At 38.7% G+C, this 22,426-nt stretch overlaps 1 long non-coding RNA gene across 2 annotated transcripts in view; it reads left to right on the top strand.

Moving 5' to 3' along the window:
- LOC121919642 overlaps positions 1 to 22,426 on the top strand; it is a 46,992-nt gene that overhangs the window by 13,781 nt on the left and 10,785 nt on the right. Inside the window, exons 1-2 of one of the 2 annotated variants that reach the window (XR_006101541.1) lie at positions 6,970 to 7,214; positions 8,612 to 8,798. This is a non-coding gene — a long non-coding RNA (uncharacterized LOC121919642). Of the gene's footprint in view, positions 1 to 6,969; positions 7,215 to 8,611; positions 8,799 to 22,426 lie in introns of those variants that run through there. The other variant, XR_006101538.1, reaches the window with a different exon arrangement.

Raw genomic sequence — 22,426 nt, forward strand, 5'->3', positions numbered from 1 at the left:
AATTTATATCCCCCCCCCAGGCACAAGTTGGAACTGAAAGTGGCTTGCAATTTAAAAGAATCGAATAAAAACATACAAGAGTGAACAATAAAACATTACAGTGAGGAATAATTCACCACTTCTGTCTTTCAGTAGTAATTTTCAGTTACTTTTATAGTTACTGCAAGTGTGTGTCCTCATCGGATGACTGAGGGGGAATATCATAAAGTTCATATGCTGCCTCATATGGTGCCTCATGCTACTATTGTGCTTTGTTATGACAAAATGGTGTAAAGATGCAATCTGTGTGTTTTGTCACAGGTCACCAAAGTGTAACATTCAATTTATTTAGTCTATTTTTTTTTATTTAGTCTATTTATTTTTTTAAAAAAATGGGGATGAAAGGTACTTTAAAAAATGTTGGGGATAATTGTAAAAAGTGCGCTTAATGGTTGAGAAATATAAATCAGTTATTCCTTTTTGAAAGTAACTTTCTAAATTTCTGCTTCTCTTCATGCCACGGTCTTACTCTCATCAAAAGTTGGGCACCACTGACATGGGAACGAAGTTGTATAGTGTCTTTCCAAATGTTTCACCTGAGAAAAATCCCCAATACTGTACCACAGTGATGTGATAGAAAAAGAGGTCCTCCAAGTGCAGTGAAAACCAACTTCTTTGTACCTGCAGCTGCATAGTTGCTTATGTCCAGTGTATGGCTGCAGATCATTGTATGGACACTTTCATTCACTGTGAGATCTCACTTTAGTTGCAGAAACTATCAGGAATGTGTTGAGCAGCAGCTTCTGGCCAGCATCCTGTTGGTGACATGCATAGGCAAAACGGGTGGTTATACATCTGCATTTACTTTTTGAAGCATTGCAGAAGGACATATCTAGTACCTCTATTTATAAGACTGTCACCCCATCATGTAGCAATGCCCCCAAGTGCAGCTCTGCTTCCCTGGCCACTGATAGCTATGACATTGCATGTGGACTCACTTTGGCTACTCTTGAGAGGAAAGAACAGTTTTACACTGCGTAGGTGGGGGCTTCTCCTTCTTTGGTGTAATCTGCACTGCAGAAATAATAAAGTGCGACACTGCTTTAACTACCTTGGCTCAGTGCTGTGGCATCCTGGGATTTGTAGTTTGTTGTGGCACCAGAGCTCACAGAGGTCTCACAAAACAACGAATCCCAAAATTCCATTGCATTGAGCCATGGAAGTTAAAGTGGTGTCAAACTTCAGAGCAGATTAGATCCTGCTCCTGTATTCAAGAGCAGCTGGTTTTACGCTAGAGGCAATTCCATAACCAATCAATGACCATAGTGATAGAGCTGCACCCAGCTGCAGTGTTGTTGTTGTGTTGCAGGAGGAAGCAGTGAAGTGAAGGAAGCACCCTTGGCCTTCTTCAGAAATTATGCAGGTGGCGACCTAAAATCCACCTATATTTTCTTATCACCAGCTGGGGATGGAACCATAGGTCCAAACAAATACAACATTCTAGACCTCATTCTACAGATGAGACTATGGATGCACAAATGGATGCTAAGATCCTAAGCTTATGTAGTGTAAATTGATACGTGTATAGTCAAGATTCATTGTACTACACCACATGCTCTTTCTAAAATGCCAGGGAATCAGTTGGGAAATTGGAGGCACTGTTATGCACCATCTACAACTGAACACTTTCACATGCAACAGTTATGGATCTCTGCTTACACAATGGTAAACAGCTAGGGTTGTGGGAACAGTTGGAAAATACTCCACTTCAGTAAAAAATAAAAAACCCAGATGCATAACGAAGTTACATATGCATAAATCATAAACAGGATGGTAGCTTTGGTTAGATCCACAGTGAAAGTATAAGTCATAATAAGGAATCTTGTGGTCCCTTTGAGACAAGTTTTATTTGGATTCCAGCCCACTTCATCCGAAAGCTTGCGCCAAATATAACTGCCACAATTCTCCTTACTTTTTCTGCAACAGATTTAGATGGCTACATTTCCTCACCCTTGAATTTAGTACCAATCATATGTTTGGGAGAATAGGAGAGTTATATTCAGTGCCTTCAGCCTATCTATTCCTCTTCTTGTTGAACAGGTACTCAGGAATGATGACATGGTGCACACTCCCAGCTATTGCATGTTGGACCATTGCCATGCAATGACTTTTTGTCTGTTCTAAACATGGCTTATTTTGACTGATTTTCTTTCAGACTATTTTAGCTTGGAATTCAACTTGGCAGCTCTCAAGAGTATGATTCACAAACTAATTATTAGGATGAACCCCTTGGATTTAAGCCAGTTAAGTAGGTATATGCTATATAGATCTGGAGGTCTGAGTTTTTCATCCAATATACTTCATTTCTGTCTAAAATTATCATGCTAAAAATACCACTTCATTTGATCCTAACTACTGCATCACAAAAAAGTTGTTATATTTTTTTCCCTTCCTGATAATTATATTATATTTCTTCTAAATACAAACCACTCTTGAGTTTGAATTTGTCTTTCATTAGACTTGAATTTGTCTTTCATCTTGTCTTTCATAGTGTTTAGCCATTGGAAATTATATGCTTTTAAAAAAAAAAACTATTATCAGATCTAATGTATGAATTTTATCAATTGTAATTGAAAAAAAAAAACTCAGAAATGTAAGGTGTATTTGATGAATATATACTGAGCACTGTTTGCCTTTCTGTCTGTTTTTAAACCCTACGTCCCAGCAAATTTGTTTACATGTATTCAAACATAGTCATTTTTCTTAACCACCTTAGACAAACTGCAGTGTGAGCAGAGATTATCAAGCATGAATCCCATTAAGAACTATATATCTTGTGCCCAGACATTTATTATGTTATGAAATGGAAATATGAATGGGTCAAGCTCTAAATTAGTGCATATGTCTGTAAGTCAGGATTCACTTTCAAGAAAAAGGCTCTGAATATTTCTGTGCTCTTGCAAAAGTAAATGCTCTTTCTTTTTTGTGACTGCTGTGTGTGTGCATATGTGTGTGTAGAATAGAAAGAAACCCCCATCTACCTATAAAGTAACTAATGGAAGCAAGCAAAATGAGTGAGCCTAATTTGATTTCAGTTAGACTTAAATGTTCTTAAAACCTGTGGATTTAATTTTTTGCATGTATTGCTGTTGGTTTGAACAATGTATGGAATGCACTGTATGAGATCTCTAGATTTCACCACTTTGTCTGTCCATGTAAAGGCTGATGCTGTGGATGCAGCATTTGTAGCGTCGCTTTCCACATTGCTATGATAATGCTTTGTTACAGAGTAGACATAATTTTCTGTACAGGAGTGGGAGGTGCTTCCAGGCTTATTGTTGTAATATGCCTTGAGGTGCAGGCAATTTGACACTGTATTTAAGATTTAAGACCCAAAGACTATGGAGTCTTTCATGCTTTCTCCCTTGTGGCCCTTGTCTGGATCAGCACCTTCCACAGTTTGTGTGTGGGGGGGAAGCTTCTGTTGAAGTGAATATGGTCCCTCCCCCTGCCATGCAAACTGCAATTACTGTTGGCAGGTTGCTGCTCTTCCAAGAGTCTAATATCCTGTCATGCCTTTCTCTGTGTGTATGTAGGGTGCGTGTGTGTGTGTGTGTGTGTGTGCACGCACATGTGTGTATGTCTGTGTAATATCCAGAGAAGCTTACACTGCTTCTTCTACCTTAGTATGAAGAACTGACAATGGTATCAATAGAAGCAGATGAAAAAATGTCTGGGAAGATGAATGCAATGCGCCTGGGTCTCACAGAGAATTAACATCATGCACACATGCTAGGTTATCAGCAATTATAGCCACCATAAAAATTGTTTCTCATATGGTAAATGTAGTTGAGGACCATCAACAAGTTGTAGGTAAGACTCCAGCTGAGTCCATATACGTATATAGCCTTAAGGAGTTGCAATTGCAAAGGTGTCCAGTTGCAAAATTCTACTGGAAGACCATTTCTACTGGAAGACCATCTGGAACATTGCCAGACACGCTCACTATCAAGATGTTCCTTCTAATGTTCAGTCAAAAACTTCCATCTTGTAATATAACCTAGAACTTGGGGAATACAATGGGTCCTTCCCTTGCACGGGGGATCTGTTCCAGATGACACCCCCACCTCATGTAAGGCAAAAACATCATATGCTCAAGCCCCATTGAAAACAATGGGGTGCATGCATGTGGTGCAGTGCGTGCGCCATAGGTGCACATGCCATTTTATTTCACAGCTTCAGTATAAGTTGAAACCCATGTATGGTTCAACCGTGTATGGTGGGTGCACTGTATTAAATTAGCTCAGTTGTGGCTGGGTTACTTGGCCTTGGGGTCTGCCTCTGTTTACGGAGGTCAGAGGCAAAGAACTGCAGAGGTGAGATTCTCTAGGAACTATATTTTATTAAAGGAAATTATTATTATTATTATTATTATTATTATTATTATTATTATTATATCCCACCTCTCCCTGTATTGGATCGAGGTGGGTAACAAGATATCAAAAACAATAAAATCAAGTTAAAAAAAAAAGAAAGAAAAGAAAGCAAAAACAAAAACAAAAAACCAAACATGGAAACAATAGTTAAAAGACATATTACATTTCAAGTTCCCAAACTCCCTCCCACCCTATAAAACAATAAAACAATTCCCAACCGATGGCTAATAAAATGAATCAAGATCATTCAATCCAATGGGAATAATTATGTACATGGAAAAATTGGAAGTCAATTCGGGAAGGCTCGCTGGAAAAGATCATTTTTATTGCCTTCTTGATGGCACCTAAAGATGTTATTTGGTGGATCTCGTACGGTAAATTGTTCCAGAGTTTTGGAGCGGCAATGGAAAATGTCCTCTGGGAAGTGGTTAATAGTCTCTCTGACTGCAATAGATTCATCCCAGAGGACCTGAGAGTGCGGGAAGGATTATATGGGAGGAGGCGTTCCTTCAGGTATGTTGGACCCAAGCCATTTAGGGCTTTATAGGTAATAACCAACACCGTATACTGTGCCCAGAAGCAAATGGGGAGCCAGTGTAGGGATTTTAAAATAGGTCTAATGGATTCAAATTTTGAACTCCCTGTTACCAATCTGGCTGCCATATTTGTACCAACTGCAGCTTCCAAGCATGGCATGAGGGTTGCCCCAAGTAAAGCGCATTGCAGAAATCGAGACGAAAGGTTACCAGTGAGTATACAACCGTTTCTAGGTTTTCCCATTCCAGGAAGGATCGCAGCTGGCAAATCAGCCAAAGCTGATAACAGGCACTCCTGGCCGTCGCATCCACCTGAGATGATAGCTGAAGTGACAAATCCAGGAGTACCCCCAAGTTATGAACACAGTCCTTTAGAGGAAGTGTGACCCCGTCCGGAACTGGAGAACAGATCACCATACCTGGATTGGGATTGCCTATAGCGACTACCTCCATTTTATTTGGATTCAATTCAAGTCTATTTTCCCTCATCCAATCCATTACCGACCTCAGACATTCATTCAGAGGGGAGATGCCATCCTTGGTCACTGAAGCAGTCCGAGACATTGAGAAGCAGATTTGGGTGTCATCAGCATACTGGTAACACTGTGCCCCATGTTTCCGGATGATCTCACCCAGCGGCTTTATGTAAATGTTGAAAATCATTGGTGACAGTCTTGCGCCCTGAGGGACGCCCGATGTGAGCTCCCTCTTGGCCTAACAACTGTTGCCAAGCAACACCATCTGGAATCTGCCCGAGAGATAGGACCGGAACCATTGCAGAGCAGTGCCCCTGATTCCCAATTCCCTCAGGCCTTCCAGAAGGATAGTGTGGTTGATGGTATCGAAGGCCGCTGAGAAGTCCAAGAGCACAAACAGGGCCACACTTCTCCTGTTGATGCATAGATGGAGATCATTGACCAAGGCGACCATGGCGGTCTCCACTCCGTATCCTGATCTGAAACTGGTTTGGAATGGATCAAGATAATCAGTGTCATCCAAGACTGCCTGGAGTTGGTTGACAATGGCAACAAACCACACACTGAATTGATTCTTAGCTTCTTGTGTGTTTGTGTGCATGTGTGTGCATGCACACAAACACACAAGAAGCTAAGAATCAAAGGGATTAGGTTGGAACAGAATTGAGGCTTCACTAACAGAGATATTTACTAGCAGCAAGGTTGCTCCTGTAGTTGTGGTTGGTTGGATAGATGGGTTGTGGGACTCAGTAGTTCCAGATAGCTCAGAGTGGTAATGATGAGCCAGGTCTAACAGAGAGGCGAGCAACAGAGTGGATGCCTACAATCCAGCATGGAACAGGGAAATTATTAGGGAACTTCCACCTGGGGCAAAGTCCAGGGATCCCACGGCCAGTTGACTGAATTGTATGAGGGAACCCTCCAGGGTGGGGACTCCTGAGGTGAGAATTGGGGTGCAAATGGATAGATTCCCACTTTAGATAGCCCGTAGGACCTGATAGACAGGAATTGCACACAAATTGGTGTATTGTTCCTTGATGGGATTCTCCTTGCCTTCCCTGAGGTGTATAGGTGAGGCACAGCCCCCTGGCAATTCCTAAACTAGATGATGTGACCTCCTTGTTTGAAATCCATGGTGGATACATTTAGGGTCATGCAGGGGTGAATCCCATCCAATTTCTTGATATTAAACAGGAGGCACTGAGTTATGGGAGGTAACAGTAACTTAAAACTATTTGAGCTTGTTCTACCATCTGAGGCAGCAGAGGACAAACCTGCACCCTCTTCTTTGTGACAGCCGTTGAGGTATTAAAAGAGTGTTAATAATAATAATAATAATAATAATAATAATAATAATAATAATATTTATTTGTATACCGCCCTCTGGCAAACCAATCCGGGCGGTTAACAACAGTCTGTTATCAGTCTTCTCTTCATCAACCTGAATGTGTCCAGCTCCTTCAGCCCCTTCTCACATGTTTTGTTCTCCATACCGCTTATCATTCTCATTTTCCTTGCCAGCCCAAGTACAGAAGCCTGTGGCATTCCACTTGAGGCTCCTTCCAGTTTGAAGCACAGTCACTGTTGACAACTCTTTGAACACAGTTTTCCAACCAATTATCGATCTATCTGATGGTGTTTCCATCTATTCCATATTTCGTCAGTTTGGTAATCAAAGTATCATGGGAATGGTTCCTATTAAATGCCTTGCTGAAATCCAGATAAATGTCATCTATAGCATTCCTACCATTTACTAAATGAAGCATTTGATCAAAACAAAATATAAGGTTAGTTTGGCAGGATTTGTTCTTGACAAACCCATGCTAATTCCTGCTAATCACTACAGTCATCAAGATACTTGTTTAATAACAATATTTGATAAGATACCCTATTATTTGCAGTCCTGATAAGATTTTGAAAACATAGTTGTGGCTTCCTTGTTTCCTTCCTTTGAGTCTACCCACCTGTAAAACACCCTTCCTGTTTGCCTATTGCCTTAAACTTTTCTAAGCATTATTTTCTTCTCTACACACTCACACAAATAAATCAATTTTATTGTCACCAAATGCCTTCTAGGGGACGCCAGGGCTTTTTTGCCTTCTTTCTCCCCCTAAGCAATTTTAGGCCTATGAAAGGCCCCTTTTTACAACAGGAAATGACCCAAAAGCCACTTCCTGTTTTTTAAAAGGCCCCTAATTGACCGAACATGGCTGGAGGGGAGAATGTGGGGGAAATCCCTGCCCATGTCCCTAGAGAGTATCTGGAAGTACTTTTGAGCCATGGGTGTTTCCCCAGAAATCCTTTATATGGCCTGTGCTCTGCATTTCACCATCCCTGCTCTATAGATACCAAGAGCTGAAATAAATACACTCAAGGCTTAACCACAGAATCTCATTTTCCTTGCACTGCACTTTGATACCATCTTCTTAACTACCATGGCTCAATGCTATGGAATGATGGGATTTGTAATTTGTTGTGGCACCAAGGCTGTCTGACAGAGAAGGATAAATATCCCACAAAATTAGATAGGATAAAATAGACTCATAGAATTATTCTGTCATATAGCTGGACAGGGCCACAAAGGTCATCCAGTCTAATCCCCTACTTTGTACAAGGAAAATGTCTGCAAGGCTAGTGAGGGGGTTTGTTGGGCCTTACATTCTTGGCAGAATGTGACTTTCAACAAATATCAGGGTGGTTGAAGTCTCCCATTGCTACTATCTTTCTTCTTTTTAATATTTAGTCATTTGGTCATATGAACCTAGGGAAAGCCAATTTGCTGAACAGTACTTTGCTTATATAACCTTACCACCATAATTCCACTATAGTAACTTGTTTATGTTTAAGTTTAGTGTATGATCAGAGCTATGGACGATGTCACAGTTGATACTGTGGGAGGGAGGGATCAGGCAGACCCAGCAACATCAGGGACTGCCTGAAGGAAGAGGCCCCTCCCTCTTTAACTGTCATCTTGGCCTCAGAGGGAGCGATCAGGCAGATCCAGCAACATCAGGGACTGCCTAAAGGACGAGACTTCTCCCTCCTTTAACTGTCACCTTATATTTGTTTTGTATTCAAATTTTACTGTACACCGCTATGATCATTGCGGAATAGCGGTCTATAAATAAAATGTATTATTATTCATGTATTATACCTTTCTTAAAAACTACTCATCTTTTATCAGAATACCAGATGAAAATATACTAAAGATGGCTGTGGTTCTTTGAAGGCAAAGAAGAAACAAACAACCCTGAAAACTGAAAAAAGAGAATATTGAAATCTGGTTTAAGAAAAAATCTTGACGAAGGGAAGAAGAGAATGCTTTATGACCACTGGAGTGGTCTTATGCCCATGCCTTAACTTGTTCAGAGGTAATTTAGACTCTGTTTATGTAACACAATAAATTATGTCAGTACTTAGGTACAAAATTAAGAAGGGAAAACAGATATTTTTTCAAAAATATTTTATTCCCTGTTTGGCAGTTGGGATGAAATCTTAACCCATAATTCTTTCCCCACCTTCATCTTTAAGGAGAAATCATATCCTAACTCTTGCAAAGTTTGTTTATGTGAAATGAAAGTGTATATCAATTTTATTTCTCCCCTCCATGCTTGATTTTATTTTAAATATTAAAGGCTCAATGTTCATGCAGTTATTAACCATATCTTAGGCTCCTTTCACACTGCATAACTATAGCAGTTTAATAGCCCTTTAATTGCTTTGGTGACATCCTATGAAATACTGGGATTTGTAGTTTGTTGAGTTACCAGGCATTTCTAAAAGCCATCACAACGCTACAGACTCCAGTATACCATACCATGGCTTGGGGCAGTTAAAGTGCTATCAAATGGTTATATTTGTGAAAGAGTGTGAAAGAGGGTGTAGAATAACAAACATTTACTATGAACACTGAAAACACTGAATATATGTATTCACAGCTTGCTTTTAAAGTTTTTGAAACATTATTATAAGTTAAACTCTTCTCTAAGGATGTCATGTTGTGGTCCCTGGGTCATGCCTCAAAGGTCATAGCACAGAGTGTGTCTCCCTCTCTAAGGCTGAGCAGAGATGTTTCCCCATAGGGTGGCTATGGCTCTTGCCAGTGAAGGCAAAGAGGAACTGAACAAGGAGGTGCATCATGGGTGGATCATGGAAGAGTTTGGATTTACACGCGTCAAAGCCCTTTCAGTACCCAGATGCGCTCTGATGGTGGTGGTCAAGGAGGAGAGATACACTCCAGTCTTGGAGCTAATGAATCTCAAACTTCTTTCTAGTTTCCCTTCCATGGTTTTCAGTACAGCAGTTTTCAGATCTTGCATTTCACTGGATTGCAGAACTTGATGACATGTGTCATCCTGTCTCTGAGAGTCCAAATATGTAGCCCGACCTATATTCACAAATCCTACAGATATTTAACTCTAAAAAGCAGATTTACCATCTTTGCAGAAAGAGTATTAGGTTTTTGAAATTCTTTATTTTCATATTTATAAAATAAATGAATAAATAAGATTTAATAAAGTTTCCTCCCTCTTTCTCTACACTGCATCACCTACAATTTATTAATGACCAAGAATTATAACTGTAGTCACAGTTCAATACTCCAGCCAAAAGAATGTGTCCTGAACCTAGTTTATTACCAGCAACAATATAGTCCATCCTAACAATTTGGCAAAAAAAATAAAATAAAGACAATAATGTTATTCCAAAACTCCAAATGTTGCTACAGGGGACTAATATTGAATTTGCAACAGAGAATATGGAAGCTGCTCATACCCCCTTGAATTTTTCCTCTTTTATAGTTTATTTAACAAATGGAACATGATGAATCAGTTTGTCAGGAAAAGTAGTCTTCCATCTCTTCCATAAAATGCTACAACAAGGCACCTTCTTCACAGGTTGCCATGTAGGGTTTTTGAATCTCCATCCCAACTGCTCCTAAGATTACTGAGATAGCCCTTGTATAATTAAGGCGTGGTACAAACCACCAACAAGTAGCATACCAGCACCGGCATTAGGGTTAGGGAGCTGCACCATGTACACGCTCCCTAACTCTGGTGATGTAACAATGGTGGCGCTCTGTATACCACTGCCGCCAGCCCGGACCTTCAAGAAGGTATGTATCGGATCTAAGGCAAGAATATTAGAAAATATTTGAGAAAGGATTTTAAAAATGTTTTTCAAGTACAAAACAGCATTTTATGTGCAGAAAAAGTCTTTTTCCACAAAAAAGATTTCCATGCATTAATATTATTTCCTGCACAGTAAAATCAATTCCCTGTGCATAAAATGCTGTTTTCTCTGCAAAACAGCCATGTGAAAATTCTGCGCAGAATAAATCCTAAATGGTGAATAGGGTGTGAAAACTGTGGGTTTTGAAGTATTTTTTTTTCAGTAGCAGAAAATTGCTAAAGTTAGTCATTGCTTTATTTGAAAAGAAAATTATAGTGACAAATAATGTCACTATAGTGGACCCTTGTTATACGCTGGGGTTTGGTTCCAAGATCCCCCGTGTATAACAGAATCCGTGGATGCGCAAGTCTCATTAAATATAATGACACAACAAAATGATGTCCCTTATAAAAAATGGAAAATCAAGATTTGATATTTGAAATGTATACTTTTTTTGAATATTTTCAAATTGTGGATGCTTGAATCCATGTATAAAAAATCAGTGTATAAGAAGGGCCGACTGTATATGTAATAAATTATCTTCTGCACCAAATACTGATTATATTGATGATGATAATAATAATGTACCTCTAATATGATCCGGTGTGGTATAATGCTTTGAGTGTTGGACTAGGATTCTAGAAAACTAGTGTTCAAATTCAGCCATGGAAACCCACTGGCTTGTAAGATGCCTCAGAGGAAGATAACAGCAAATCCTATCTGAACAAACCATGCCTGTGATAGGCTTAGGGTTGCCATACAACAGAAATGAGCTGAAGGCACACAACAATGACAATAAATTTCTAAGCTGCATTACCTAGTTATCCATTCAGGCTATCCTACCTATTATTTCAACCCAGAGGTCTGTGCTTTTAGACAATGTAATGAAATATGTTCTAATGAATCTATTTCTCCACATTCCGGCTAACAAACATTGGAGGTATCTTGGCTAATCCTATGAACAGTGGGCCCTTGGCATCTGTTGGAGTTTGTGTCAAAGACCCCTCCCCCCCCGTGGATGCCAAAATCCATGGATGTTTAAGTCTCATTGAAAACAATGGATAATAAAATAGTGTCCCTTAAATAAAATGGCAAAATCAAGGTTTGCTATTTGGAATTTCTATATTTTAAAAAACATTTTAAAGCTGTGGATTCTTGACTGTATGGATAAAGAATCCATGGTTAAAGATGGTCAACAGTAACTTGGTTAGGCACATGTGCCATCTGTAAAGTGATTAGTGAGAGTGGGGTCTAGATAATGCCCGCCCTTTGTTTTTCCCTTCTCTGTATCTTTCTTTAATCTATTTCCTTCCTCCTTACTTGCATATCCAGCATATCTCAATCCTCAGGCCAATATAGAAAGGTGGATCTAGGGGGACCAGGTAGTTCTTTGACATTATTATTTCCTCTTTAAGTGAAATCATATTAATAGGGTCCTTGACATGTAATGCCAAAGTATTTTCACATATTCTGTGAGTACACATATCCACATATACCTTGTGGATTATATATATATATATATATATATATATATATATATATATATATATATTATAGCCCACCTTTCTCCTGGCTCATGACCTAAAGCAGTTTATGACAGAGACATAAAACAAAGTACAGCTAAAAGTGTGAAAGGGTTTTTGTTTTTTTTTAAAAAAAGAAAGCACACAGACAAGCAAAACTAATAAGCAGTACTATTAATATACTAATATAAAACAGTTCAATACACATTTAAAACATAAAAGCACAGCACAGCCTATTAAAAGATCCTTCTGCCACAGCCAGTTAACAGCCAGAGGCCTGTCTAAAATATAAAGATTTTTGGGTGTGGGTATAAAGAGAGCAGAGAAGGGGCTAACTGGTCTGCCAGTGATAGGGAATTCTACAGCCTGGGAAAAGCCACTGACAAGTCTCTCTCTCTCTCATATCTTCACCAATTGTACCTGTTACAATGGTGGGAGCAGATAGAAGGCCCTCCAACAAAGATCTTAAATATAGGGCAGCATCTCACTGCTATCCTATCCCTCTTCTATGTTTCCATGGAAAGGGATCTAGGAGTCCAAGTAGACCACAAGTTGAACATGTGTGAACAGTGTGATGCGGCAGCTAAAAAGGCCAATGCTATTTTAGGCTGCATCAATAGAAGTATAGTGTCTAGTGTCCACTGTATTCTGCTCTGGTCAGGCCCCACCTAGAATATTGTGTCCAGTTCTGGGCGCCACAATTCAGAAAGGACATTGAGAAACTGGAGCGTGTCCAAAGGAGGGCGACAAAAATGGTGAAAGGTCTGGAAACCATGCCCTATGAGGAACGACTTAGGGAGCTGGGGATGTTTAGCCTGAAGAAAAGAACGTTAAGAGGTGATATGATCGCCCTGTTTAAATATTTGAAGGGATGTCATATTGAAGAGGGAACAAGCTTGTTTTCTGCTGCTCCAGAGAACAGGACCCGGAACAATGGATGCAAGCTGCAGGAAAAGAGATTCCACCTGAACATTAGGAGGAACTTCCTGACAGTTAGGGCTGTTCGACAATGGGATGCACTCCCTCAGAGGGTGATAGAGTCTCCTTCCTTGGAGGTCTTTAAACAGAGGCTGGATGGCCATCTGTCAGGGATGCTTTGATTTGGATTTCCTGCATGGCAGGGGGTTGGACTGGATGGCCCTAGTGGTCTCTTCCAACTCTATGATTCTATGATTCTATGGTTTGGTAGCAACTAGGTTATTCTATATGATATGGTAGCCCTGTTTAAATATTTGAAGGAATGTCACAGTCAGGAGAGAGCAAGTTGTTTTCTGCTGCTCCAGAGAACAGGCCCCAGAGCTACAGGAAAAGAGATTCCACCTAAACATTAGGAGGAACTTCCTGACAGTAAGGGCTGTTCAACAGTGGAAAAAACTCCCTTGGAGTGTAGTGGAGTCTCCCTCCTTGGAGGTCTTTAAACAAAGGCTGGCCCTTGTGGTTTCTTCCAATTCTACAGTTCTATGATTCTATGATTCTATTTTAATGTACTATTTTGTGTACTTTTAATTGTAATGCTTTTTTAAATGTTGTGAGCCACTCTGAGTTGAAGTTTTGGGGAAAGGGTGGGATATAAATAAATATAATCATCATCATTATCATCATCTTCATTCAAAGCAAGAATGGCAAATACACATCCTTTCAGATATTGATGTACTACAACTCTTATGAACCTTTGTGACTGATTATGATGGCTAGAGCTGATGAGAAGGCAATTCATCAGTATCTAAAGGGATACACATTCCATATTTCTGCCTTAAAGTACTATTTGTATTTTCATGATTATTATGTTACAGATGATGGGGTGTATTGGATCTGAATCAATGCATTTAAAAGGCTGCTAGGAATTGGATCTTACTTTATAAGTTATTTCAACATGAAACTGAAACCAGTTCATACTGATTGGGAATTATATTTATCTCTTTTAATGCCAGGTCTTTCAGACACAGTAGTCTGAAAATACAGAGATATTTAACAGCAGTCTGTCTATCTGCCTTTCCACTTATCTTCTCACCCACCAGCCTCCCATTCCTAATTTACATGAAATTGTGAAATATTACTCACTTTTCTGTCTCCCTCTGTCTCCAACTCATCAAAATCCACATTTCAATCACTCATAAAGGACCTACCTGCTGCAGTCATTAAATTCCGTATCTTTTTTTATCACATCTAGTCACTTAATTTTTACTTACTCAATCACATGTATTGATCAACAGCATTTATATTACAGCCAGGGCCCTGTAGGTTTAGTATTTCAAAGTGTAGGAGCTGAACTACACACTTTGATAATCTAATTATATATTTTATAGTTTGAACTGTCTATATTGATGACTGCGGTTGATGATATGGCATTTTCCAGCAGTGTTGTATATTTTGACTAGCTTAAATGTAACCGAAGGTATTAACTTACTGAGCAAGGCATGTTCACTGAATGTAACCCTGTGGACAGGGGTGCAAAAATGTAATAGCAAGTACATTTCTATACCACTTAAGCTCTCCCCAAGCGGTTTACAAAGTGTAAGCTAATTATATATGCATTTCATTTTCCTTTTGTTTCTCAGAATCCCATTACCACTATTTATGATATGTTCTTATGCAGTATTTCAAATAATGCAGCTTAAAGGAATCTGTGCACATTTCCTCAAAATATATGTACAGTGGACCCTTGTTATCTGCTGGGGTTTGGTTCCAGGACTTCCCATGGATAACAAAATCTGTGGATGCTCAAGTCCCATTAAATACATAGGCATAGCAAAATGGTGTCTGTGAAGGTGAATCCCACTCACCCAACTATTTTGGCAGCCCCATGGGTTTTGTCATCCCATCACTGCCACCAAATATCTAGGACTGCTTTATTCTCCACCACTAAGTTTCTTCTGTGACAGCACCCTGGGCCTTTTCATCCCACCGCTGCCACCAATTTGTCACAGACCTTATTTAAAATCTCTCTAGGCTTTGTTTTAAAATGCTTTATATTAGTAGTGTAGATATATACTCAAATTGTAGACAAGCTTTCATTAAAATAACAAGAAAAATTTATTTAGCAGATGTTTCAAACAATAAATACATAGTTATAAGACATTTGTTACTTCATGTATTTGTGCTACTTGTTTCACTTGTGAGTTTTACTTTCTTAGTTTCAACTTTGCTACAATGACAGCTTCTCTTACACCACTCTCCTCAGAGAATAAGAGTTACTGTTACCAAGGTCCCTCACATAGTCCTTCTTCTGGCTGACTTTCCTTGAACCTAATTAATAAACCTGCCTCTCCAGCTGTCTCTGTCCTTCAGGATATTTCTCTACATTAACTCCTTCATTTGGAGTTCTGTATGGGTTTTAAGTCCCTCACTTCTGGACTTTAACCTGTTCCTCTTTGGAACCCTCTCTGGACTTAACTGAAACCCAGTCTATCTTCCAACTGTCACTAACTGATTATTTATCCTCTCCAGCCTTTGATTTGATTGAGCCTCTGATGGAAAGAGCAGTCCAAGATTTCATTCTAAAACCAGAGCCAGACTTTGTAGAACTTGGACCACTCCCAATGCATGTTCCAAACAGGAAGCAGTTGATGAACTAATTCTTATCAAAGCAATTAATCATTTCTTAATTCCAGGATGATAATTTGGATAGTAATCCCAAGAAAATTCAGGACTAGGTAGTTCCAGCTAGAATAGGCTCATTGAATCCATCAGGTTTACATAAAATAATGATGGTTGTTGTTGCTGCTGCTGCTGTTGTTATTTCCTACCTATTACAAAAATCAAATGGGACAATCTAAACTACCAAAAGCACCAGCTTTCTGTAGGAAACCTATATCTACAGGTTAAACTGTGGCGTTTGCAAGAGATTTCTGTCCAGAAAAAGACTAAAGTTACATGGAGTTTTTCCTACAGTGTTAATCCCAGCTGGTTCCTTTGAAGCTGCCAGTTTTGCTTCACTGGCTTTTTCCAGACACAAATACATTTTTTTTTAAAAAGCCAGTCCCAGATAAATTATTATATAGTAGCCTTATTATACTATTATATACTAAACTAAAAAAAACCCCAACAATCTTGGATATTGATATATCTTTTAAATGGGTGTGTAGGGAGAAGTCAATAATATTTTTATTCCAAACTTTCTCAGAGCAGCACAATTGCTAAAAAATAATATGATCATGCCAAAGAACAAAATGGCAAAGATGGAAGAATTGCAGGGGGTGCTTCTACTGTTTCTGGGACGGACTGAAATGAAACTGCAGCTGTAAACATGCTCAGGAAAGTGCTAGTCACAGGAGTAGAACAATTAACCCCTTTCACCACAACTGAAGCAGACTCTGCTATTTCAAAATAGTTGTTGGTACAATGGAGCCTTCCCAAACAATGTACATGTAAATACATTTAGACTGTGTGTATGATATTATAATTTAAAGTTATAATTTTAATTTTGCTAGTTCTTTATGTCACAAATATGACCATTACATTCCATGATATATGGGAATTATGATGTATGAGTAACATTAGTACAAAAAACATTACTAAGGATTCTGTCTGGTGTGGTATAAGAGGAGTTTGATGGGTGGACTGACAAAAAAAAAGAGGTTTTTTTGAATGGGTTGTTTTGTACTTGTATCTCATTTACTGTGTTTAAAATGTGTATAAAACTATTTTGAATTTTAAATTTGTGGTTTAATAGGTTTCCTTGTTTTTTTAAAAAAAATTATGAATAGAGTTTTGGAGTACTTTATTATAATCTGTTTTGTAAGTCATCTTGAGTCCTGTGCCAGGAAAAAGGTGGGGTATCAATTGAATGAATGACTGAATACATAAACAGTTTGTAAAAATTGGTTTGTTTTTAGAAAAACGTCCAGCATTAAACACCCTAAAGCTAGATGTCTGAAATTTGGTTAGATTAATTACCTTTTCAGTGTATTCCATGTCTGTTGTGTGTCAAAGAAACAAACAAAAGTTATATTTCATTTTGGTTTCACAGTACAAAACAGTGGGGAGAACAGATGATTTGGATATCCAAATCTTGATGTAGGGTCTGGATCAGATTGGGTCTGACTTAATCCAGACTGATTCAGCAGGCTTGAAAACAAATTGGAGGTCCAGGCAGACAACCCTAAAATCCCTTAATGGATAAGAAGACACTGTTTTATAAATCTCTGAATGGAATGATCACTGGACAGAAATGTGTATTTCTCTTTTTACTTCGCAATAAGGTACAGTAGAGTCTCCATCAATGCCTTTAGTGTGACCGAAGTACTTACATAGTGGGAATATATCTCTCTGTCATGTGAAGTTGCCCCCATCTGTCCTGTAATGAAACTTTAATTCACCAAAAGCAAGTGGCGGCTGGGAGGGGATCCTTAAAGAGAAAAAGGAGAGAAAGGAAACTCAGCACAAATGCAGCCTTCTCCCAGATAGGGCTGTCAATAGTTGTGTATTACTCTTTGAATGAAAACTGCAGGGTAAGCAACATCCTGACACATATCATATTTGAAATAGGCCAAAATAGAGGCAAGTAATAAAGTATCAAAACAGATGGCAATCCTATATTGTAAACTCACACCCTGCAGCGAGAGATAATAAAGTAGTATGATACATCAGCTCTCTAAGCCAGGTATTTCTCTGGAATACCTCATAATTATCAGACCGGACAAGGAGATTGCAGGATTGGCAGGTAGTATGCATCCCTCTGAAGTTTTTTAGAATTTTCTTTTTCCAGGGTGTTGATAAATGTACGCGTGTGCTGATAAGAGTGGTGACAGAAACTGGGGGGGGAAAATCCCCAGCTGCTTCAGGGGATGGAAAAGAGGACCAGGTAGAAACCACCTTCCCCCCTGCCTGCCCTTCTTCCTCATGCAACAGATCCTACATCAAAAGACAGAAAGAGCGTCTCTGTTCTCTTCACAGTTAGCCAGAATTCCTTTATCACTCATCTCTGAGAAATGCCCCATCAAAGCAGCAGTCCAGGATTTTTCTTTCCACTGTCAGCCAGAGCTGAAGCCTTCAAATCAGCATCCAAACTTTTTTTAAAAAAATCTTTAGTATGTCAGAAGTCCTCATGAAACAGATCTGTGAAATAGATTTTTCCACCTAACAGCTGTGTTTATGGCATAAGCTATCTCTCACTATCTTCTTCTTATAAGCCAAGCATATAAAACCTTTCTGACGGGTATTACTCAGCAAGGGATTAATCTTTTCAAACATCTCATCCTCAACCTGAATGTTTGCCTTAGCAGAGGCTATAATGATTACTTAGCTTGTATTATGTCTAAACAGCCTTAGATGCACATTTAGGCTTCCTTGGCATTGAGACAAATACCAACGTCAGGTAATAAATGTACATTTTCCAAAGGTTAAGACTTAAAGGTTTTAGAACCTCGCAATATTTTTGAACTTGAGGCCTACATTTTCCTACCAGACTAAATCTCAACACAGCCTTCATTATGATTATGAATATTTCATTGCAAGTCACCTGTAATAACACTTGCTTAAGACAGGCAGGGGTGTCCTATAGCTTTCACTTCCAATTCTGTGCCTCTATATATACCTGCCTAAATACACACCCACCCAAGGCTGCTGACAGATTGTACAGGCCAAATAAATGAAAGATTCTCTCTGCAGGAACTAAGCCTCAGCATTCCAATGGAAAAAGCACTGTCTGCTGAGCAATTTGTGGGCTAATCTAGTAAATTGTCATAGAAATACTGAAAACCATGAACAATACTAATGCAAGGTATAATTGTCCAAGTACATGGATGTGAGGTACTTCACAATTTATTTGAAAATTTGGTTTTTTATCCATTTTTGCAGATATGGTATGGACAATTTGGTATTTGTATCTGATATATTATTAAATACCAAAGTCAGCATCATCCAGTATTTCTTATTTCTATGTTGTTATTGTTGGTAGTGGTGTGTGCCTTCAAGTTGTTTCTGACTCATAGCAACCCTAAGGAGAACCTATCACATGGTTTACATGTGTTCAAAGGGAACCTGTCTTTGTCTTCCTCTGAGGCTGAGAGAGTGTGACTTGCCCAAGGTCACCCATTGGGCTTCTATAGCTGAGGGAAGGATTTGGACCCTGGTCTCCAGAATTGTAGTTCAAAACTCAAACCACTACACTATGCTAGCTCTTTATGTACGTTTGTGAAATATGGACAGTGAAGAAAGCTGACAGGAAGAGATCCAACTCATCTGAAAATGAGGCACTAGAGGAATGTTTTGTGGTACCATGAACTGTCAAAAAGACAAATAAATGAATCCAAGAGGAAATCAAGCCTGAATTCTCACTAGATGCCAGAATGATTAAATTGAGGCTATATTACATTGGACATATCATGAAATAACATGACTCACTGCAAAAGATTACAATGCTTGATTAAAGTAGAATGCAGTAGGAAAAGAGGAAGACCATAATATAGATAAATTGATTCAATAAAGAAAGCCATGGCCTTGTGTTTGCAAGACCTGAGCAGGGCTGTTAATGACTATACTCTTGAAGATCTCTCATTCATAGGGTTGTCATATGTTTGACAACTTGATGGCAACAACAACAACATTTATTTATATCTCGCCTCTCCAATGACAATAACAACAATCTGTTTCAAACAAACAGCTTTATTTATATACCTCTTCATACTGAACTAACTGTGTCTAAGCTTACAACTGTAAGCCCATTGCCCCCAACAATCTGGGTGCTCATTTTAGCATCATGATTATAAAATAATATAGCAAGATGATCACCTATCATATTTCCTCTTCCTTCACATTTGGAGTACAGTTTGTAAAAACTATACTGTAGTTTGCAACAATTAGAACAACTTATTGAAGGATCAGGCAACTGTAGCAGGGTGGGCTGCATGAACTCTCAAAAATGCAGAAAGTAAATAATCCAGAATATTATTTTTAAGTGTGTGTGTGTGTGTGTGTGTGTGTGTGTGTGTGTGTGTGTATATATATATATATATATATATATAGTTACACAGTACAGGGGAAGGGCAGCACTTTGAAGTGCTGCTCCTGGAGGGTTTTGCGTGAGGAAATTCACAATTTTTTGTCCAGAAATTGGATTGTTCAAGGTGTCTGGGAGGAGTTTGATGCCTTGGGGGCACATGGTTGCCCTTTGCCCACTTCTGGCCAACTAAGTACAGTTATGGGCTCTAGAACCATTCTGAATGGGAAGGTGGTAGGTTTAAGTTCGAATATTCCAAAACAGTTCTTTGCTTCAAGAATAATTTCACAATGGAACAAATGTCCAAAATTAGAATCTATTTCCATGTGTATTGTTAATGTTTAATGGTAGCAGACCAATTTTACATTTCACATTATACTGTATTACCTCAAACACAATGTTTTTTCACTGGAATCAGTTCACATATTCAGCTATGAGTATTCCAGCATGAAGTAACAAGTGATAAGTCTAGCAGCAAATGCCCCATCTATGCAGATTTAGCAGTACTATGCCGATTTACTATCTTAAATTATTTTTTGGACAACCACTCCCAGTATTCCCCAGCCTGAATAGTTACTGGCCATGATGGTGACAGGTTGTGGGAACATAAGTCCAAAAATAATCTTTCAAGCTCAGCATTTAATAAAGCTTATCTGAATCCCAGAGGCTGGACTTGATTGCCTTGTTCTCTGACTCACATAACATAAAAGGAATCCTATTTTGGGAGAAAAGCAGCATATAAATAAAAAAATATGAATGAATACATTTGTATATTGTCTTTCAAGGTAGTATACATAAAGAGAAATCAATGTTAAAATAAAACAATGTGAAACAACTGAAAACCCACAAAAGCAGCTATAAATCATACAAAAGAAAACTGGAGCAAGAATAAAACATGGTTTAGTAGCTAATAAGTTGCTGAAACAAAAGCGTTTTAATGTACCTACAGAGCTCCATGAACAAATGTGGCAAATACATGGCCCAACATAGGAAATTCCACAGCTCTGGGGCTGTGATTGAAAAGGCCCTCCTCATTTTAGAAGTCAGTCTAACCTCCAAGCATTGGAAGCCATTGTATAGACAAAAGCACCAATGGATGATAAAGAAATTATGATCCAGAATGCCCTGTGTTTGATTGGGCATACATTAGGTGGAACCAGGGAACCGTCTGACTAAAAGATTGTATGTACAGCGCTGTGTAAATTTACAGCGCTTTATAAATAAAGGATAATAATAATAATAATAATAATAATAATAACAACAATAACAACAACGTGGGTAGAATGTTGGGGGGAAACACCAGATATTTTTGTATTGCAGCTTTCAGCATCTTTAGCTAATAATCAGAAATGATGGTAGTTGCAGTCCAACAACAGTTTTATTTAAAGAATAAACAACAACACCTGAAAGCCCACCTGTTGCCCATCCTAAATGTGGGCAGCTTTCTAAATTACATGGAATGTCCATCACACACAGGGAGAAAAACTGTGTTATGATCATGCCCTGCTGGCAGGTTTTCCGTATGTAACTGGTGTGAACAGAATGCTAGATGACACAAGCTACGTTCCCACTCAGCTGGGTGTTATGTTCGTCCAGATTCACCTTGAATTCCACCTAAGGTGAAAGCTGGTAGTAACTACAGATTTATGCTAAATTCTGCAGGAAAATGTCACTAACCTCATCAAAATTCAATTGTCTTCCTTTGAAATGCAGAAGGATGGACTTGACTGGACAGCAGATCCTCCAAATTGCCACAACTGTACCTCAAGTTAGAGTGAAATCCAGACATTTAATAAACAAAAGAGCCTGTTATATTTGATTATGTGTGCTGCATCAGGGAGTAAACTCAACTACTAATGTTTAGGTGAAAGGATAATTATATGAAGCCTTAAACTTTATTAGCTGTTAAACTATTTGGGTCCCTTCCATAATTACAATTCTTAAATGAAGCTTTACTTGGCAACCTAGTTGCACATTTTATAGTTTTTCCAATGAATTTTAAAGCTTCACCTTTTCAGTGTGAGGAATGTAGCCATCACACCAGGGAATCCATGGCTGCCAGCCTCCCCATATGTTCTGTCATTCCTACACTTGTAGGCCCAGTTGTTGTATTGCTCTTGCAACAAATGTAAATACAGTTCTGACTGGGAATTCTCTAGGCTGAATAAACTTCAAAAGATGCAGTCCCAGTGAACAGCCTTTTTGTCTGCCTTCCGCTATTCAACTTTTTAAAATGTCCTATTTCTCAGCTTAAATTATGCAATGGTTGCCACTTAAAATTTAAGAGATGCACTCATGATGGATTCAACATATGGTCTTGTAGGTCACAAAGGACTAAACTACGCTTCCTTGCCATAAAAGCCCAGTT

The sequence above is a fragment of the Sceloporus undulatus genome, chromosome 1, assembly GCF_019175285.1.
Source record: "Sceloporus undulatus isolate JIND9_A2432 ecotype Alabama chromosome 1, SceUnd_v1.1, whole genome shotgun sequence".
Taxonomy (NCBI): Eukaryota; Metazoa; Chordata; class Lepidosauria; order Squamata; family Phrynosomatidae; genus Sceloporus; species Sceloporus undulatus.